Source organism: Coturnix japonica, chromosome 8 (assembly GCF_001577835.2).
Source record: "Coturnix japonica isolate 7356 chromosome 8, Coturnix japonica 2.1, whole genome shotgun sequence".
NCBI lineage: Eukaryota > Metazoa > Chordata > Aves > Galliformes > Phasianidae > Coturnix > Coturnix japonica.
In genome coordinates, this window is record NC_029523.1 from 633,095 (window position 1) to 656,159 (window position 23,065).

The 23,065-nt window shown below is 35.2% G+C and overlaps 1 long non-coding RNA gene across 1 annotated transcript; it reads right to left on the bottom strand.

The window, feature by feature from the left end:
• Nucleotides 1–3,057: 3,057 nt before the first annotated feature.
• Nucleotides 3,058–9,116, bottom strand: LOC116653790. Its single transcript, XR_004308246.1, has 2 exons — nt 6,454–9,116; nt 3,058–4,475 (listed from the first exon to the last, which is right to left on the bottom strand). It is a non-coding gene; the product is annotated as an uncharacterized LOC116653790 (long non-coding RNA).
• Between the last annotated feature and the right edge of the window lie 13,949 nt (nt 9,117–23,065).

The following is a 23,065-nucleotide window of genomic DNA, read 5'->3' on the forward strand; positions in this document are numbered from 1 at the left end:
TAAGTATCTGAAAAGTAGCAGAATTATCAAAGCTATCAGTGTAACACAGGATGAAGTTTTGCACTCTAACTGTGCCTAACTTGCTCTGTGTGAGCAGCAGCAGTTTTGCTCACCTGAAAACAAAAGAATTTGGCTTGGAATGTATAAAAAGCACCTTACCAAAAAAAAAAAAAAAAAAAAAAAAAAAAAAAAAAAAAAAAAAAAGGCATTCATGAATTTACACATTTATAGTGTCAAATTAGAAAGTTCTTAATACTACCAATTATTTCAGGCTATTTAGCTTCTTTCTCTTCCAGGGCAGGTCAGCACAGAAAAAAAAAAAAAAAAAGCACCATAATCTCACTGGCCTCTATTTTGGCATGACAACCAGGAGCAGAGCTGTCACTGAGCTGTTTATTCAGGCCAAATTCCCAGGGGGCCCACCTCACAGCCCCCCTCCCTCTCCACCCTGTTGTGGTTTTTCTCCATCTCTACTATAGCTTCTTATACTTTGGTTGCTGCAGGAATCAAATTTAATCTGTTTCAGTATATTTTATGCTCCACTGATTTATTCAAAGCTGAATAAAAGCATTGCAGTACTTACGTTTCCTATTTTATTTTGGGAACTGTATTATTAGTAGCCCCATTCAGTTACTAGAATAACTCGAGTCAAGCAGATTAAAAACCCAAGCTACACCTGTGCTATTCAGCTTGCACTTCAATCTTATCCACTACATTAAATAAGGTCTGGATAAAAATGAGACAGATTAACCTATCATTCAACTTACAGAAGTGTCTTTATGGTAAAAGAGGATCCAGTTCTGCAGTGAGTCTGGTAAATTTTGCCCTTCTTTTGCTGGAAAATATCACCTCTGTACCAAACTATTTCACTGCATTGAAGAAAACAAAATAGTCTTCTTGAGCTCTACAGCTGAAAAGTAGCTTGAATACATACTTAAAGGAAAGAAAAATCACTGTATTACTTGTTTGATTGATAATACATTAAGAAAAAAATGCTTTTTCTCAGTGTTTAATTTCTGTTTTATAACCTATAGAATTATTATTCAAGACTCATGAGATTCCTCCATTTCCATTTCCAGACACACTCTGATGTACTGTAAGATTTTGTTTGTTTTAATACAAAATTAAAATGAGTAAAGGATGAAAATAATAAAATATATATAAGAACAATCTTAATAAAGCATGCATATTTGTATTGATACATACATGAGATGATCAGCTAGTAAATATTTTATTTTGCTTTGTATAGGGTAGAATATAACTAGATGAGCTCAGACAGATTGAACAATAAAACAAACATGACAAAATGGGTTTTAAGTCAGGAAACAGAACAGTAAAGCAATTTCCTGAGTTATTTAAATGCTTTCATTGGAGAAATGTCATTACATACTTGAATTACACTGGAATATAATTATATAAACACCACAAATAACAATGTTTTACCAAGAAAAACAGAAGTTAAGAGAGGGGAATTATTTCCTGCCATTTTTCTTCATTTTAAGAAACGTTCTAGATGTTATAAGAACTAAATCAAAAGAAAGGTTCTATATTTACTTTGAAGTCAGTTTCCTTAACACTTATAAGCACATGCTTATCTTTAAGTATCTGATAGGTGAATAGGTCTGTATATACAGTCCCTTGCAGGGTTAAGATGGGCTTATATGGGCGCTGGGGACCTTAATCAGAAGCTTAGCTCCAAAATTTAGTGTCACTGAGAATGCATTTGAACAGAAAGCTTATGAGCAATTAATTGTAATCTTTTCACAGGTAAAGTCAGAGGACTCGTGTTCTTCTTAGCTTTCATATTAAATATGCATATCTTCACAAACATCTCCTCAGTCTTTCTGATATGAATGGTTTCAGAAACTTATTAAATTTAATACAGTTGAACCCAGACTCACATTTTGCTATCTATTTAACCCCAGTAATTGACAGAGTAGGATTGGACCCTTTCTCAGCAGCAAAATGTGCATCAAAATTGGGAAGCCATCTGTGACTTTTTGGATGTGGTGCTTAGGGACATGATTTAGTGGTGTATTGTTAGTTAGGACAGTATGGTTAAGTTGTGGTTCGATTCAATGATCTTTAAGGTCTTTTCCAACCCAAGCAATTCTGTGATTCTATGATCAGCCCAAACAGGCCCAATTCAAATCAGATGCACACGTTATATGTAAATGTCCCATAGAAGTATTATTTGGGTAGGACTTTAAGCTATACTCCAACACACTCTAAATTTAGAAGGAGGTCTTCATGGACATAATTTCAATTTAAATATATATAATTCTTCATTAACTATTCCATAAAGCAGTATGTCACGACCAAGCAACTCACTTCATCAAACTAATTTCTATCTTAAACTTAGCATTTAGGGAAGATTAGTTACAAGTAAACGATGAGGAATCATCTCCAAAGCACAGAGCTCCACACTGAAATAGATCCATACCTACTGCATCTCTATAGTCCTTACCAGTAACATTTATATCCAGAAAATGAGCTGGAGACAAGACAGATTAAATCTGTCTATCCCAGTTTTTCTCCAGCCCTGCTATGAATTCCCACATCAGTCATTGATGTTAGGTTAGCTTTTTTCCCACAGGGGCAGCAAACACTGTATTTCGCAGCATTCTGGCAGATCCATAACTGGTCAGGAGCTCTAAGCATTGACATTCTTGATGCCCTCTGTGTCTCACTTTCTTCATTTTTAGGAAAAAAAAAAAAAAAGAGAGAGAGAGAGAGAGAGACAATATTGCCCATCTATTTCCTCTATTTTTAGGGCATATTATCTTTGAACTACCAGGACTTTTCAAAATGAGCCGTAAGTTCAAATTTTTACTTTTTAGGAATTATTTTTTTTATCTAGATAGGTTTATCTTACACATGTAAGAAATGTTCCAACTTGTACCTGAAACAGATGTTTCTCTTGCTTCCGAGACTCCTGTTCATAAACTTACCAGAAGCTGTCCCTGATATTGTATGAGTGAAATATCATACCACCTGCATGGAAAATTCAGTTTGTTTGGACAGAAAATAGAAAAAAAAGCATCCATTTTTGCTTCATTTTTTTTTTTTTTGTGCAAATATAACAGTGACTTTAAAAAAGAAAAGTTATGTGGTGTATTAAAATCGCTGTTAATCTTGCAAAAGTCTTTGAGAGCTTTATTCCTCCTTATAGAGAGATGAAACAGTGACATTAAAGGAAAGGAAAAGAAAGTCAAGTTAGAGTATCATAATCCCTCAGGACAGAGAATTTCTGTTGAAGATAAATAAACCAAGTACAAGGAGAAGTAAGGTAAAGTATTATACTGTGTGAGGAAAAAAAAATAAGGCAATAATATTCGTTTCCAAGTAATGGCATATATTCTTGGCCATCAATAGAAAAAGCTTTTCCTTCATAGTACATTTATTTATATCCCAGAATGAAAGCTATGCATGCGCAGCAGGGAATAGAGAAATCTGATGTGTAATATAAAGGGAATCTATATTTACAGTTGTCAAAGATTCAGATTGAGCAAAATTTAAAATACAGACTGTCCTCAAATAAACCAGTCCATTCAATCAATAAACGTTAAATCAGGTAGAGACAGAAGTTCTGGAAATTGAAATTGTGGAGTATGACGGTTATTTGTTTAGCACCAACAAAACTTGCTGCTAGAGGATGTCCCTCTGTAGTCTGGCTTGTGTGAGTACATACCTACATGGGTTAACTTAGCACTCTGTAACAAAACTGTTCACTTGGCCAGCATGGAGAAAAACAAACTATACAGAAAGACACAGAAGAAGGAGATTACACATCTGATGTATGTTGCATTATTTCCATGTCATGTCTGGGTCTCAAGAAGAATCCTGTCAGAAAGTGTGAAGATCTGACATTCAAAAACAGTAGAATACTCCAGACATAAAAGACAAAAATTAGAGAAGACAGGGGAGTACCAAGAAACTGAAATAAATTTTTGCATTTGGGAATACTGGAGAAAGGAGATTTGGATTCAAAAGCAAAATTTCTTCTTCCTGAACAGCCTACTAAAACAGTATGACATTTCCATAGTAATAGGATTGGAAGGTAACCAACTCCAGTGTGTGGACAGAGACCTCAGCAAATAGTGGAACACAATGGGAGATTATAACTTACATCATTAATAACAATGTTTTTCATTACTAAATCTGAAATGGACTTGTTTTAATACACACTGTCCATAAGGACTCCAGTTGTTTTATGTTTGCACATAGATGCAAGTACAAGTGCAACTACATGACAGTAGAGGACAGGGTGAGAAAAAGCCAAACAAAGAGGAAAAAATCTTGGAGAAAAATCACATCAGACTCAGAGGACAAGAATCCTCATGGAATTTGTACAAGTTGCTAAGGTCACAAAGACTTCAGTCTTGAACACTGGAAAGGTGGTTATAGATGAGCCATTCCAATTTTTGGTCAAATAACGTTTAAGGCTGTAAACATCCAGGTTTCCTGAGGATTTTCTGCAGGAGGAAAGGATAAGAGAGTTAAAGCCATCCCAGCAGTGTCTCTGCATGCATCTCCATAAATATGCTTCAGTCACTTACAGAAAACTCTTTCTAATCTTCTACTATACTTAAGACTACACGCCCACCTAACTTCCAGGAATGAAGTGGTTTATTTTTATGTTCAGACTAACAACATTTAAGTATATAACAATATCTCTTCTATCCTCCAGCTTGCTCTGTCTACGTAGAAGTGCCTTGTACTTCCTCATAATCAAAACCAAGGATTTTTATTTTTTTTTTAATTCCACTGCTTTTTCATCTTCCTGCTTTCTGCAGTGCAATGAATGATAAATTAAAAAAAAAAAAAAAAAAGTCAGTTTAATGAGACAAAATGCTAAAGAACAATGGAAAGCAAGATATTTTAAAAAAAAAAAAAAGTACTTTTTGCACATCCTGGTTCTTTATAATATGGAGTCAGCTCCAAATGTAATGCCTCCTATTTATTCCCATGGAAACTACAACAGATAAAAGGCAAAATACCACTACTTGATAGAGCAAATCCTGTGTAACCTACTGTAGAGATCCTCTTTTGGCAGGGGGCTGGAATAGACGATCTCCAGAGGGACCTCCATTCAAACCTCGACTATTCTGTGATTTTGCAAATGCCTAAGCTACATCTTCCTTGTAAATTCTTTGCTAATTACAAGAATTGCAGAAAGATAGCATAGTGTCATGCAAAAATGCCTGTGTCCTTCAGAGATAAGACATGTACATCCCTGTTTGACAACATACATAGCTCATACTGTTAATAGAAACTAAGGTATCCTCACAAGAGCTAATNTTCTTTGCTAATTACAAGAATTGCAGAAAGATAGCATAGTGTCATGCAAAAATGCCTGTGTCCTTCAGAGATAAAACATGTAATACGTGTATAAAAGAGAGGACCATCCCTGTTTGACAACATACATAGCTCATACTGTTAATAGAAACTAAGGTATCCTCACAAGAGCTAATAACAGAAGAATAAGCTCACTTTTCTCTCTACCACAGTAGCAGTATTATTGTTATCCATGCCTTTTTTAAATGCTCTTTGCAGTTGTGAGCATGCAAGCAGAGAGCTTGCAGTCTTGTGTTGGTTTGTAATGTGAAGATTAGAGAAGGTGGTAAAATAACTTTCTCTAAGATCCTGTCAGGCACTTCTTGTGCTATGTATCAGGGAGATTATCTTCAGTCAACAGATACAGTTCACATTGCTATAATGCACTACAATTTACAATACGTACAGTTCAGGATTATAGGGTTGTCATCAGTTGTGGTTATGATGTGTGGACAATGCAAGTATTGCAGACACCTTGTAAAGATTCATTAACAGGAAACAGGTTACATCCATCTTGCTGAGGACAACATCGTAAGGGACTCTAGAAGGAAAGTTACTACTGTGACAAGCAAACAATGGGTTGGTTAGAAAAGCACATGGGAGTTTTTAATATCAAGTAAGCAAATTCTTCAAATTTTTAATTAATTCTAAACATGCTGGTAATGTCTTTAATGTGTTTGAATCAAGTCAAAAAAACAGTCTCATCCAGCAAAGTGTTAACTGTTCATGGTAAACTCAAGCAAACCTGAATACTATTAAGAATTTAACTACAGCATCACAGCCTTGCTTGAGACCATACCATTTGAACAGACATAGTGACCTACTGAAGTATTTTCCTGTTATCTTGATTTTTCTTTAACCCAGCTCTTGTTTCCTTCACAGAATTCTCCAGCTTGAGCTGGCAGAGGAAATACAAGGCAATATTGGAGGCTGGATGTTTCTGCTCATGCACTAACAAGGGGACAACAGCTTTAAATTCTCCCTAATGCTAATTAAATCCCTAGGCTACAATTACCAGTTAATACCAAAATTTTATATTTTAAGAGCACATTCTGTCATACTAGCAACCTTGAACAAAGTAATTTCAAGTATCTGCTTTGCTAGAGATCATCTTACCTTATGACTTTTCTCAGTTACAAAGTTCTTCTGACTTTCTTTGTCTCTACTTGTCTCTGTCTTCAGAATTGCTCCTTTACTGTTCAGCTGCCTGTTGTATTTATCCATCCCTTAGGAAAGCGTTAAAGGAGTAAAGAGGAAAACATCTACAATTAAATTGCTCTTTAACTTGCCGCTGCCTCTTGGCAACTGCAGGTTGTAATTCACTTTAGAAACAATAAATAATGTAGGGTTTTACATTCATATTTTCAGTAGAAAAGGAATGCCGAGAGTTACAAATTGCTGCTGAAAAGATAACCATATTCAAGGACTAAAGATTAGACAAATCTCTCATAAGGGTCTCTAAGACAAGAAACACTTCAAAAAATAAAAATAATAAACATACTGTTAAGCCTGTAATGGCTCACAGAAACTCCTAATTTCAGTATGGTGGGTTTAGACAAGACATGTGTGTCTGTCAATAGGCGCAGGTAGAAAGCAAACTTATATTGCACAACTGAAAGAAGAGAATTGGAGCATACCCATAAGGAATTCCTCCCCAGAAAATATCTTGTGTAATTTAACCACCAGCTTGTGCCCTGCAAAAGTACTTTATTTATTTTATTTCCTCAAGGTTGTGAAGGTCTGTAACAAACATTTGTCCATTAGTATATTCTGCATGTCTTATTCTCTTGATGAAAGCAAAGCAATTCTGCAAATAAACTTGGGAACACAATTGTCTTTCTACCTCTGCAGATGATCTAGTCCAGCCCTGTGCTCAGAATAGAGTGGCTACTGCAGGTTACTCAGGGCTATGTCCAGTCAGGTTTTGGATACCTCGAAGGGTGGAGTCTTCACAGCCTAAGACACCTCTTCACATATTTCATAGTCCTGGCAGCAAAGAAGGGGTCATTTTAATCCCTATCTTTAAAATGAATTCTCTGCATTTCAGTTTACACCCTTTCCCTCTTGTCCCACTGTAACAGGTCATCACTGAAAAGAACCTGGCTCCATACTCTTTACATCCTCTCTTCAGTTTTTATAAACTCTGAGAGCTGATTTCCAGTTGGTTGGACCTCAAAAAGTTATACCTCATAGGATTACTCTTCCCCAGGTGCAGAACTCAGAATTTTCCATTTTTGAGCATATCTTGAGATTTCTGTCAACACTCTGAATAACAGCAGAACAGCAGAATATTCAACACTCCTCCCAGTCCTGTCCTCAGTAAAGCTGCACTTTGCACCATTGTTCAGGTCAGTAAGGAAGATGTTAAGTAGTATTGGACCAAGGATTCCTAAAGTTCAGTCTTACTGGTAAAGGTCAAGTCCAAGAACACTGAGTAGGCTTTGTCCCTGTGGGGTAAAAAGCATGAAAGATGGTCCTTGGCAGGAAAAGAATTTGACTAGAAAAGGCAAATGCTTTTTCTTGCATGTTCAAATAGCACTCAAGTCTGGGAATTTCTCTCTAGCACAGCTTTTAAACAGCACTGATATAAAATCCCTTCATATGCCCAGAGAGAGCAAAATGCCTACTAAACAAAAGATGGTTCAGAATGATTTCTCCAGCTCTATTATTACAAAGACCCAGAATCAGCATCAACCCACAGCACATTGATTGTAGATTTTTTCAATCAATTTTCATATATGATAGTCTTTGTGTTGCAAAAACATGAAAAGGTGGAAAAGTATTTTCAGAACATGCCACATCAGAACTGAAATAATTAAAGAGCAAATACCATTTGCACCTCTCATAAATTGATGCTTGATTAGATGTGGACAAAGAAATGAAGTTAAAAAAATTCTGTCATCAGTGAGCTTGAACAGCAAAAACTAAATAGAGTAAATAAAGACAAATACATGCGATTAAATTTTTTTGATCTCTAAATCCCATAAGATGTTATTATAAACTAAAGTGAAACAATGAAGCCTGAAATAAATGCAGCTTGATTTCCTGTGGATTTGTACCTCATTATTTAAGCCCTGATCTGAGCTTTTCCTCTGGTATGGGAGTTTATAACCTTTCACAAAACATGAGCTCTCTCTGCTGTTTTCCTCCCTTTCAAAATGCTTATGGGGTCTTATTTTTACAATACTACCAAGAACTCAATTATCTTTGATACTTCTGCCTTTCTGTCCAACTTGGTTGACGTCAGATAGTGGGTTCAAAAGTTATTAGACAAGACATTTGGACTGATACACATAGATCAAACAAATGCAAAAATATTATTTCTGTAAAGAAATGAGGCTAAAAATATTTAGAAAGATAAAAGATTATTGCATATGCTCAATTTCACAGACAGGGAAATCTGTGACTTCTTACAATACAGAAATCCTAAGGAATAAGCCCAACTCCTGTTTAAGATTTTTCAGAAGAAAAAAAATTATAGTAATACAAAACTCTCTAGCAGCTAAAATTGTCTCAGCAATAGTACTCTGACCCTTGAAAGTCTCTACAAAATAACACCAAATGCTACCCCTGCTAAAGAAAATCATCTTCTTATTAAAATGATGGGAAAGTAGCAGGCTGAGCTCACAACATCATATAAGGACTACAGGGCTCACTCCAGTAGTTTCTGAAGTGATCTCCACTTTCAAGACTCTGGTAATCTGTATCTATCTGTTTTTTTATTTTATTTTTTTTTAACCTATTTAGGTCAGATATAATGTGTAATTTTGGATTAACTTTCAAAGTGCAGATAAGCTGCCCCATTTTTATTTATCCTTCTACACTTTTTACATCTAAACAACCTGGAAGCAGTGTACCCGGAGTTTTCATTTTGATAAATAAAGCACACAAAGTAAGATTATTGTAATGAATTTTATGGCTTTTAATACAAAGGGTTATAGCCTCTTATTAGAAAAATAGACTGCCTTGATTTTTTAAAGATTCAAAGATTACTTCTGTAACACAGGGAATGTCTTTACATGCATTCATTTACGAAAGGAATCATAAATGAAAAGATTAACCTGACCACTGAGGACACATTTAATATAAGCCTACCTGAGGCTCATCATTACCCGTATGGCATTGCTGACCTTGAAAAGCTTTCATGTTAACCAGGAAAGGTGGCACAGATTTAGGACACAGAACTCAAAAAATGCTTTCTCTTTGTGACATAATTATCACCTTTCTGCCTTAAAATGACACCTAACTTTGTTCTTAATTCTTAATTTATTCAATAACCTTAATTAGAGCAAACAAACAGTACATTTATATGAATTCTAAGTTTGTCTGTAACAAGAACAGCTGAGATAAAAATATCGCAGTGCCTAACCTCTCTTGACAGAGAAAGTCAAAGACAGAAGGGCACCTTTCAGCATCCATTCCAGAAGAGAAGTTAGATGGGCAGAAATAGACTGAAAAAGAAGGCTCAGGATCATAAACAGACAGGATGAGTCCCATTTCAGCATCTGTGGTACCACAGCACCAAAGCTACACGGTACAAGAGTAGATGGCATCTGAGAAATCAACATCCTTAGGAGGGAAGCAGCCTTCTGACTGCTTCTCACAGCTTCCCTGCCTCTGAGAACTCTTATAACTGACACTCTTTTGCAAACTTCTGCGTACAGGTCAATGTCCGACTTTTCATTAAGCTACTTAAGTAAGAACTACAGCATTTTTAGCAGCAAGATAAATAAGTTTAAGTCTCCTTATTACAGAAGCAGAAGTCTAATATTTACATTATTTTCTGGGTTAAAAGTGGTTTCAGTTCCATGAGAGTGAATACCAACAAATATCAATCAATCAGGAAATAAAATTCTTACTTCTAATTTCTTTCGGTATTTAGGATCAGTCTTTGAACCACTGGAACACACAGTGCCTCTGCACTTTGCACCTCTGAAAGCCTGCCTTCAAGAGAACAAAAATATCTGCAAGATAAAGAAAAAAGAAAAAAAAAAAATAAACAGACTGCATAGTATGACATATTTTTAGTCAGATGAATAAGCAGATTCAGCAAAATCAAACATTACTTGTCAGTAGCTAACATCTACTTCATGGTTCATATTTCTTGTACAACCACTATCATACAACATCTAATTTTTTTTTTATTTAAGGGTAGTTATTCGTGGGCATTCTTTTATAATACATGGCTTGAATTTATTACAATTCCATTAAACCGTAAGGATATGCTTTCAAACAGAAGCAAGATTTGCCCTTTTGCTTCTGAACATCTCCTTTTAGCTGCACCTACAATCGTTTGGGATGGCTGAGATGTGATGCGGCAGCTAATTCTGCAACTCAAACCATGAAAAGTAAAAATATTGATAATTTTTTTTTTTTTTTGCCTACATCACTGTGACAAGACAAACAAAATGTACTCTCTGTGAAAGTGGAGAAAAGCAGAAATGATATCATGAAAGATATATATATATATGCTTTTTTTTTTTTTTTTTTTTTTTTTTTTAATCAGTCAAAGCTGTGAAATTCACACAAAAGACAGAAAAGGCAAAAATGGCAGCACATGTAGCATTCGCCCAGGGTGCCTTTATCAGGGAGCTGCCTGAGCTAGGTTCTTTCTCAGCAGCCCATTGTAACCCTCAGTTCATGCTGGTCAGGTCTTTTACCAGGAGACCTTTCCTTTCAGTATTTATGTAGTGCAGCAGGCAACTGTTTACCTCAGAGGCATAAAAGTAAATCCGGATGTGTTTGATCCATAGTGCCACAGTGGCTCTGTTGCCTATGGAAACAAAGGCTCCTTTTCAGGGAGTTCACACAAGAGACCCCGAGATGCTAGAGAGAGCCATCTATTTCAGCCACTCTAATATCGGTAGGTATTTTGCTGATATGTTTGCATATATATATATATATAAACACACACATACGTACACACACACATATCACGTACATACTTATACATGCATCCAAAATTCTTACCTCTGTAGTATTCCAGTAGGATCAGATGAGACAGTTCCTGAGTCTCACATTAATTTTAAATTACTTTATTTAAACAACATAATCCCCTTTTAAACAAATTAATATCTGAAATGTAATAGATGTTCAAGCTATAACCATCTGTTTTTTTCCTCCACCTTTCACAGAATAGGTTGTTATGTGCTTTGTGGACACCAGCTTGGCAAAGTTATTTCATGCTTACTCACAAATTTTGATTTGGTAGATGATTTTGAGGAGGGACTTTTGGGTAGTAGCAGAGAATGGTAGCCTTTGCTAAAGCTTTCCTTTGAAAATCTCTTATTCCTGAGTAGACTCTAACTTCCTAAGCACCATTCAGATGTTGAATTCTGTACATTTTACATATAATTGATCAAGTATGATCATTTCCACATTTCCACAAATCTTCATGCACAGCATTTGTTACAGCTCTTTCCCCAGCGAGAGCTAGGGTAGATACAAAAGGAATACGGTCAGATCCAAGACTTGAATGCAAAATGCAAGACATCTTGCTCTCAGAACAATATAATAATGGCTTAAATCTTCAGCTGCTGACATCTGCAGCTCAAGTGTTGGAAAGAATATGGTTCGATATTCCTTCCCTTCTAATGGATATAACTAAAGAATATATTCAAAAAATTCATAGTCCATGTGACCTTGCTGAGGGCCTCTTGTATGAATCTTTGGATTCCAATTTGAGAAGGCAAGTAGTAGCTAAGAGCTCAGTCTTAGATCTGCTTTTACTGACAGTTGTATAACCTGCTTATAATTTCTGCATTGGAGCACACATATGCTTACATTACTACATATATAAATGAATGAACAGCTTCTAACACCTTCATCTAAACTGGTTGTTCTCAATTCTACATTTCTGTGGAAGCAGTGATAAGGTTTTACAATAAATTTAAAGAAAATGGTTTCAGTTGATTTAAATCTGAATATTATTCTTTGTAAAGAACCTAAGATACAAGAAATCTTAAAAATATCATCTATATAAATACAATGAAAATAAAATAAAATAATATAAATTCATATACATACGAGCAAAAAACTTCAGAAGCAGTTCTGACAGTAGAGACACAGAATAGTTTCTCCATTTGCAGTAGATGACTAAGATCATTTGAATGATGAACCTGTGTACAGAAGAAGTACAAAGAGGACATCTGGACTTGTTACCAAAAAGAATTTATTTTAAAAAAGGCCTCCCTTAACAAGTAAAAAAACAAACAAACAAACAAAAACTAATCAATATTTTTGTAATGTTTGTTTTGCTAAAATTCCCACATAGTATGAAAAAGACACATTGAGTGACCTGAAATTTGCTTTACTTTTTCTCCACTGTTTATGTTTGGAGATTTTTGTTTGCCACTATTGTATTTTCCTTAGAAAAAGAAGGATATTGGAATTCAAACAAGATTTTCACAAGGAAATTTTTAAAAAAAATAAATCCTTCTGTTGAACCTGAATTATGCCATTATTTGAAAGAAAACAGCTGCTGGTAAATCCAAGGCAATACCAAACGTTCTAACCAGCCTGAATGCATATTAGATGCTGATTCAGCTACCTCTCCAACATAAAGTACACATACTTACAGGAGAAATCCTACTGAAGATAGTGGGATGACTTGTGTGCTAAAAACTACCTTAACGGAAAAGTGGCAGGCTGGGGACCAGGGAAGTAAGACTTATTCAACCCATTGCTTCTTAGAGAAGGACAAGAAAACTGCAGGGTAGCAGCTAACATCATTTCCCAAATGGAATAAGGGATAAGCACTCCTGAAGTGCTTATCATTCAGTCATCTGAATGGTCAAGACCTATAGGAAATTCACGACAGCTACTCAGGATGTAATGCGATCACCTTCAAGAAATAGTTACCAAAATATATAACTAGTTTTTCTGAGATATTTTTAAGTGTTTTTATTCCAGAGCTACATCTGTTGCTACATCTATCTTTGGACTTGCCCTGCAGCTCAGATGCTGGTCCATGTACAATGCAAGAACACACTACAGGAAAGAAGAGTGAACAGTGCATGATGTCTGGCTTTTCTTAGCTTGCTGTAATTTGCTAGATCTTTTTTTTGTTTCATGACACAAGACCTTATGCTAGCACCAGAATCTTCTTGATGTCCAGAGTTGCATCTACAGGACAAAAACACTTCTTGAATTCTTTCATGTCCAACATAAATAACAAACCAAACAAAGTATTCATGTTGATTAACAGCTGGCAAGATTTAGGTCTTCTAGTAGATACACTTGACACAGTAAGGTAGTAAATCTCATCCTACTTTCCTAGAAAATGTAGCTTCTAGATTGATAGTCCACTTAAATTAATTCAGAATTTCTCTCACTAGGTAGACAATGGACCCAAAGACAGAATGCTGTTTTCTAAAGGGGCAAATTACACGTTATACATTATTGCAACAATAACAGCGATTTGTAATGTTTTTATTCCAATTACATTCAGGGTATCTGTCAAAGCAATAATTATACAACAAACGCATCATCCTAATAAAAAATAAAAATGGGAGACAGCAATTATAAATAAATGGCAGAGGTCACATGAGCATGTTGAAACAGACAGAATAACCAACATTCTGAGTTATAATCTTAAAAGATTTAGAATCAAGGAAGATTTTTAAATGAAAGTCCAGCTTTAACTTCAAAAGCAATTTTTAAATGTCTTTTTAAATTATTTATTTTTAAATTTCAGCCTCTAACAAGAGGAGGTGGAACAGAGAAAAAAAATTACATGCAAAAGCAGGCATATTTGACAAGTTGGGTAATACATGAAAAGAACTTAAAGTATTATGTTCGGCTTAAAAGATTAAAAGATAGAAAAATAAAAGTGTTCCTCTTAATTAGAGAAGCCATATGCTCTATGAAATTAATCCTGGTAGTAGGATAGCTTGTAATTACAACCTTATTTTTAAACAGATCCTGTTAATTCTGTTACACGCTTTATTTCTTAATTATTTACTATAATATCAAGATCACAGCATTGTTATGAAAAAGTGCACTTCACAGTTGAAAGAATATCACAGAAGTAATTTTTCTATCCCTCTTTCTACAAACAAGAGATAATAAACTGGGCTCTACACATTAAAGATTATTTTCTTGTCTACAGTGAAAACTTAGAAAATAATAACATGAAAAAAAAGAAGAAAAGAACTCCCATAATGAGTTTGCCTTGCTCAGCACATCCTGCCTATATAGATACAACAATTAAAGGAATTCATATGGAAATAAACCTTGAGTATTGTCTACACATTCTACAGCCAGAATGATCAAATGGGGTAACTCATCCAAGCACCTGAGTCCTGAGCTATAGGAAATGACTGTTGTTTTTGCTGTTAACAGTTTATAACTGAGTGGTACAAAGTTTTGACTTGTGTTGTTTGTTAGGAAAAAAACAAAACAGAACAAACTTTCTGGTAAAATTTACCCATTACTTCTCCCTTCTAAATTAGAGTATATTTAATAAAATGCTGACCCCCAGTACTCCAAAATGTCACTGCGATCCTTATTACAACCATTAGAAAAGTTTGTAACAAGGTAGTTTCACACAAGGAGCCATCATTTTCATAGAGATGCAGGTCTGTTTCTATTACTACATAATTTGTAAGCGTGAACCACAGTTTCTCCAGATTTCCAGCAGAACCAAGGTCCATCAGCCTTACAGAAAAAAACATGAATCAGCCAATACGTATGTTAGAAGCACAGTCCACTTGAAAACAAACAAACAAAAAAATCTTGCTGAGAAATTTAATGCAAACAAACTCAAGACATTTGATTGTACTTTAAGTCCTGCGATGCTCATTTTCCCTTTTTTACTACATCCTGAGCACCTCACAGGTTAGTACTCAGCATCCACATTTCACTGGTACTCGCACTTACATGTATTCAGAGCCACATGCTCCATGCACACACACTGAGCATCTCACTTCCCTTCAAGCATTAATATCAAGCAGCTGAAACAGGTTTATGCCAGTTCTGCTGTTCTGATTGCTGAGCAAAAAGGACAGGAAATCGTTATAGTCAAAACATTTCTAAAAAAAGGTCACTTTAATACAAAATTACATCAATCACCTCAAAGAAAAAAAAAAGAACATTTCAATTGATGTCATTCATTCATGGGCTAATATCAGCTTCACTTTGGAAAAGTTAACTCAGTTCTGGAGAAAAATCATTAAAAGTTAAACAAGTCTTTCAAGACAGATTTAAATCCCATGAAAGAAAGTAACATTCATATCTTGTTCCATATGATAATCAAAATGGTTTCTTGAAAACTTTTTACTGAAGACATGGTGAAAGTAGCATTAATACAAGAGAACCAGTTAGAGAAAATGATTACGGATGAAGTATTTCTCAGTCTTTACCCTGGTCTGCTTATATTCACCATAGAATCCAGGTTGTTAATTCATACGTGTCAGATAACACAAGTGAAACAGCTCAGAATTATTATACTTATAATGCATAATACATGCACATATTGAAGACCTAGATGCACTAGTGAAAGTACCCAATTTCATACAAAACTTCAGGAGCTGATTTTGACATAGTCACATTTCAAGAATATCTTATAGAATTGTATAGAGGACTAAAACGTCTAAGACTTTTTAGTGGCAATGGGTATTGTATTTGTATTATAAATGCGGTCCCAGGTTCCAGACCTTAATACTCATATATAGCAGCCAAAGTCAATAATTAACCTTCAAGTGACTTCAGTGGTGCAGGACAATGCCTGTATGTCTTAACTCAGCCTGTAACCTGCTTTTATGCATGTCAGAGACCATAAGCATATGTTTAGCTTAGTATACAATTAAATGACACTGAAGAACTCAATCATATGTTAAGTGATTTGGTGATAAAGGGTGGTTGAATAGTTTGCTGACTGAAATAAAGAGAGTGGACTCAACACATGAAAAAAATCTAGTTAAATGCCATATATTTAAAAATTTTCATCTATGTGACTTACAGACATACAAAGACATGGACCAACAACATACCTTTATATAACTTTCAAAAACAGGGTAGATCACAAATATCAGCAGCTTTTCCCCGTGCACCATAACAAGATCCATGTTCTGCAACATCAAAACTACATTGTACCTGCAGAGTTTTAACTGGCAGGATTAGTCAACCACATTAATTTAATTCTAATGAAGGCTTCTTCGGGGTTAAAGTCTTGCCTTGTAAATTTGCATGTATGTTATCATTTTAAATATATAACAAATAACCCTCAGTTGTTTTAATTTTGACCAATCTGTAAAACATCCACATATCGATTTGTAAATTCAAGACAGGTATTCAAGCTGCTTAATCTTAAATCAGCAGGAACACCATTTTGAAAAGGCTGGTTCAAAATGGAACGTCACTGAAGAGACTACAAATAAAGGATCAGGGAAGGAAAAGAGATGCTCCAGTGAGAAGTGTGAGAAGTACTGTGAAAAGAGAAAAAAAAAAAAAAAAANTTAAATCAGCAGGAACACCATTTTGAAAAGGCTGGTTCAAAATGGAACGTCACTGAAGAGACTACAAATAAAGGATCAGGGAAGGAAAAGAGATGATCCAGTGAGAAGTGTGAGAAGTACTGTGAAAAAAAAAAAAAAAAAAAAAAAACAAAAAAAAGAGGAGCACAGTGGGAAAATAAAAATGAAAGTCTCTCATAGTGATAATTAAGGGGCAAGAAACTTATGCTAGCCACCAAGCTGTGCCATCATCACTTTCTGATGTCTGGGGTACACGCAGTGTTAATCTGGCAAAACAGAATCCTTGAGAGGAGGCTCACTCAAGAAAAGTTTACTACATCAGAACTACAGCTCATCAGCTACAAAATACCAGGTTACAAGCTTTGCAACTCACACTCCATTTATATCTTCTTGTCAACTTTGTACAACCTAATATGCACGAATATGCCAAGGATTTCAGCTACTTGAAAAGAACTAATCTTTTCAAATTTGGTAGAGCAAACTTTCTAATTCAGAAGCGCGCCTGAGCCACTAAACTTGCCACTAAGTTCACAGACATGCACTGCGGTCTCTCTACTGGAGCCATTCTTGAAGACATGGAGCTGCCTTGAAGTGCTGCAGATTTCCTGCTGCTCTGTGGCCCTGAAATAGTCATTGTCATTTAAGCAGATTTGGTGGAATCTGTACTGCTTTCCTTTCTGTTTTTCCCAGACAAGATTTCTAAAGGAGATGATGGTAATTAGCCCTAAATGCTTTGTGTGCTGTAAAGAAATGTAGATATCTCCAGAAGGTAAAGGCTTTTTAGAATTCTCTGCCAAAGCTTTGAACAAAGAATGAATTGTCTGGAATACTGTGAACCCATTACTTATTAAAAATGAAACTGGGGCATCGTATCAATGGAATTTACTTGATTGTGTTCTGTCAATGAGACATATGTTATTATATTATGAAGGTACAGATTCAGACCATAAAATCAACTTTCCATTTCTCATAATAAGAGACTGTTCCTAAAGTAAATTAAGTTTTCACCACTGTATTCTTAATAAGAATAAAACATTTTTATTCTCTTTGCTAAAGGGGAAGTTAATACAGTGTAGAATTTTGTATAATTTTGATGTTGGGAAAAGTAACAGAAAGGGAAGGGTAAAGATACAGAGAAAGACAACTAGCATTTCCATAGACAAAAAAAAAAAAAAAAACAAAAAAGAAAGAAAAGAGAAGAGAAGCCTTTGATATTTTAGTTGTGTTTTCTAGAGATGAAAGAAGCAAACTTGTAACTCTTCAAGAAGGCAGTAAATACAGACAATGAAAAATCACAACAGCATTTGAAAAGATATCAGGATCTTATTTTATAACCCTAAAATTACGGCCTGCCTCTTTTATTATTTAAGGGATCTTGCTTTTCTATTCTGTCAAGAAGACTTCAAGGTCAAAATGTCTGCGTGTTTAATGCCACTTTAGATGCCAATGAAGGGAGAATACAAGAAAAATGTGAACCCTGGGGCTTAGCAGGCCTCTCTTAGACAAATGCGGCTGGTAAGGGCCAGGTTGTGTAAATGAAGAGAATCCATCATCCAATATTGTTGCATAGGATATATTTACATTTAAGGGGAAAAAAAAAAAAGAAAAAAAAAAAGAATAAAATAAACTAGTGAAATGTTTGAAGATCATCTGCATGCAGAAAATAATTTAACAGTGAAGAAATGTGCAATAATAAGCCATATTCTTCCTTCATTTCAAGAAAGGGGCAAATAGTTCTTAAGGGAACAGATGAAGACACAGTTTTATATAGAACTGCAAATGAGACTAAACTGTTTTCAAAGTGGTATATAGTGCATTCCCTGGAAATATAAAGAGATTCTGAAGGTAACCCAAGACTGAAGCGAACTTGGTTGGAATCCAAGTACTTAGGAAAAACTTGTCAACATTTGAAAAACACTGTTAAATCTACTAGCACCAGAAAACATGTACAAAGTGTACAATCCCAGGAAGTGTTTTGAACATATTTCCAATGTTCACCATCAAGTCAGACACAGATGTGGAGAGAAGTTTCCCTGCCATTGAGCCACAGCATTATATAATAGTTATGGTCAGAAATCTTTTCCAGAAACATGCAGTAAAAGTTATTTCTCTTGCCTTGGCCAAATGGATCTTTTAGGACTCCACAAGGTCTATTTTCCTCCAGGATAGAGGTGTTTTTTCCCCCCTATTAAATTGTTGGTGATGTAGCCTCATGTCTAATTGGTCATCATCTTATCTTTTTATAACTAGAAGCTCAACATGCTGCATGGACAATTTGTTCTGTTAGACATAAATGCTGCATTAAACTCAACAACTACAGTTCAGTAAAGAGAGTACAGATGATAATGTCCTTTTCTCAGCACACTGATGGAGGTAAAAGATGGTTTCCTAGGAAGTTCAAGGTCTAGAGGGCATACTTTCCATTCATTTAGTATCCTCCTTGTTCAGAATCAGTGACATTCCTCTCTGGTATGCAAAGCTAACTAATGCTGACATCAACTATATCAGAAAGGGAATTATTACATCAAATTTCACTGTCAGTCAAGATCGTGCTTTTGCTTTGAAACAATGAACTGCTGTAATGGGATTAAACACTTAGGAAGGAAAAAAAAAAAAAGAGCTGGTGCAGGTGGTCAGGAAACTGCACAGTTTCAAGAAGTAAAAGGTGTCAGATATGGAGTAGACAGAGGGGCTGGACAGAAGATTTAAGGTATTAGAGTTTGACCACTAGTTCAGTGTTAACAAATAGCTTCATATACATAAGCTTATCTGCTCCATACACTAATGGAAAATTAGACTTCTACAGGACATAGGTAAAGTAATGAAACAAATATTTCTTGTTACAATGTAAATATATTTCTTATGTTATACTGCAGCATTCATCTTTCACAGGAACATAGGAGTTGTTTTGCCCATGAGATCTCTCTTGCATCTCTCATGTAGGACAAAATATGGACAGAGTACTTTCTGGAAGAATGTTGCCCTCTGGTTTATGTTGTCTCAGCCAGGAGATATGAAACCAGAATGAGCAGGAGCAGATGTTGATATATATATATATCTTAATAACAGAATACTACATACAGGAGAGTGATACCTATCAGCACTTCTAAAAGGCACCTCAGCATCAGGTAAGGATTTGAGTACAGTACTGCAAACACTCACTTTGGCCCCCATTCTCATTCCTCTCCATTATACAGCTTGTAGATTGCTGTTATTTATTATTTTTTGGACTAAGCACTTCAACTACAGAAGACAAGAGAAAGGCTACATAGTGCTCAGAGGAGCTAATACACACCCTTGTTTGCAGAAGAAGCATAAGACCTATAAACAACTTAAGTTTCAAGGTTCCCCACTAACTTACTTGTCAAAGTTTAATATGTGCTTTCATATATGAGGGCCAGAGGATCAAGCCAGTATTTTGTTTTTTAAGTGCTCCAGAAATGCAGACCTCCCAAGGTACAAAAGTAGATGGAGAAGTAAGTACCAAGTGGCATGCTGAGTCTGAGCCCACCAAAGTCGATGAAAAGACTGTTTTAAAAACCACAGGGTTTTGGATTGAACTTTAAATCAAGTTCACTGATTTAGCCCTGGGGATGTCTGATGTGATTCATTATATAAAGGCAGACATGGAACACAATTCTTCTGCATATTTCTGGGAGAAAGAGGATGGTACTCTTCATGAAAGCTGCAGTCTTACTATCAGGTTTGCAGATACTAAAATAGCAGAGCCAATGGTTCCCCATCATGTCTGTGGTTTTCTCCTGATTATATCTGCATTTCTATCAACACTCTGAGCATCATTAACATCATAAAAGACAGGCCTCTCAACTGGAATAAGAATAACCCATCTACTTTCAGGTTTATCAGATATGGCATTTGCTTCTGTTACTGCCCAGCTCTAGAAATGAAACATGAGAGAAACACATTCTCATTAATTACAGAAGCAAAATAAAAATAATCAAACAGGAGAAGGCAAGGTATTCCTATTGCACTCATTTTTTAGCTTCAAAGAGAAATGAAGGCAGGTTGCAGTGCTTCTGTTTTACACTAAGAAGGCAAAATAATTAGCCAAATATGATTGCAGGCTAACATCATCCCTCATGCAAAAATCAGTACACGCATATACGTGTCTTCTGAGAACTTCAAAGAAAACACAGCCATACCCAGAAGAGAAACTAAACGCATACAGTAATGTTTGCAAAGGTCTTGTTCTATTAACATATTCCATCAAGATGAACGTGTTCTTGTATGCTATCCAGTGCAAGGCCTACAAATCACCTGAGTTCTCAAACCCCAGCTACACAGGAAACATTTTTGGACATAGCCACACAAACTGCCTATTTCGATATATCTTGTTTCGCAAAGAGCAGAAGGGCCCAGGATTTTTTTTCTTTAAACAATGAAAAGTTCAAACTCATACACATCTCCAAGTAATTGACAAGTACTTCATTGGAGAAACTTACTTACACTGATGCATAGCAATAAAGTATCTGACTCCAGAAACAAAGCCACCTTGTGCTTCAATACACCTATTTGCTGGGTGAGATTGTACTTGTTCTTTGTAGTTGCCTCCCTTTGAAAACCTTAAAGAAAGATAAATCAATTGATTTTCACTGCAATTTGATATCAATTTATCGGTATCCAAGAATAGTTATACATCTGACATTTTGAAAAAGTGCTTCCATGTGACTAGATTCAAGCAGGAAGACTGACCAAGGAATAATTCAGGTCTTATGACATGGAAACCTATCCTCTAAATTTCAGATGGATTAGACAGGAACAAGATCAAAGTTCTGGATTTTATTGTTCTATATTTTTTTTCTTTACAGAGACCTTAGACGCAGTTCTCTACAAGACAAGGAAAAAAAAAAATAGCAAGTAAATGAGTCACAAGGGCATGATTTAGTTTGGAAGGGGTCATGTAAGATTAGTACCCTGGGTTGCCCAAAGATAAATTTAACTATCATAACTGTGAGCAGCAGATTTGAAAAGGCTGAATAGGTGAGAGAGCTAAGGGCGTGGGGGGGGGGGGTGTTCTTTCATTTCCTCTACATACTGGAAGAGGACTATGTGAGAAGAATACAAAACCTACTGACTCACACCTATCTATTAGTCATACCTCTGTTGTTCTAGTTGCTTATTCTGTAGACATTCTCCATTGTATAAATAAGGAGTACTGCCTCAGGGCTTATATAGTATGTCTCTGTACCTTTCTTTCCTAGTTCTCTAACTCCTGATCATTTAGCACTTTCATTCATACATTTTATAATTCAGCTTATACGAACTCTTTAGTAAGAATTTTAACACAAGAAGTTTGTGCCACTCACTAGTACCTTCTAATTAAGTATAACTGGAACTTTTTAAACAGTGAGTGACTAGAGATTTTTAGAACTAAAAATATATTCAAATATAATCATTGGAAAAAGGAAAAAAAAACAAACAAAAAAAAAACAACAGGGAAATCACTGTTATTATTATTTACAATGCATTAATAGGATAACTGTTAATTTCTGAAACTACTTCAATAAAAGGTCATTTGAAATGTCTCAATGTAGACACTACTGCTGTTTTTAAGGTGTTTTGTTTTTTTTTTAGCAACTTTTTTCTCTTTGAACAACAAATTGAAGGAAAATGTCTTGACTTGGTTACAGATTTTGAAGAGAAAATCTATTTTGCATTAGGCTAAAAGATTTGCTTATGCCACAAATCTAATCATTCAACAAAGAAAACATTGGGGACGGGTATACAGGAAAAAATTCCAAAATTTCTTGCCATAGATTTCTGAGCTCTCCTCATATATTATTGAATGTCATACAAAAGACTTGCCTGGAGTACTACTTCATACTGTTTGCTTTTTTGTTTGTTTACTAAAAGTTACAGTTAAGTAAAAATTATATATATCTAAATAAATGTATATATGTTATATATATATATAAATTACATGCATTTATTTAACCTGAGGCACAAAACTCTTCATAACTTGTTATTTTTACACCAAAACTCATTCATACTGGCTGAAAACAGAAGAATCTGACAACTTGCGTAGCCAAATTTGCAGTCAAAAAACTCAAGAGCGATATGTGATTTGACAAGGAGAACTTTAACAGTGTTAAGTGATTGTGTCTACATTAACCTTCACGTTTCAAGTCAAGGGTACAAAAACTTTGATGCCTTTTCAAATTTAAGATTTAAAATTTAAAAATTTAAAATTAAAATTAAGACAAAACAGACAAAGCTCAGAAATGGTTATTCAA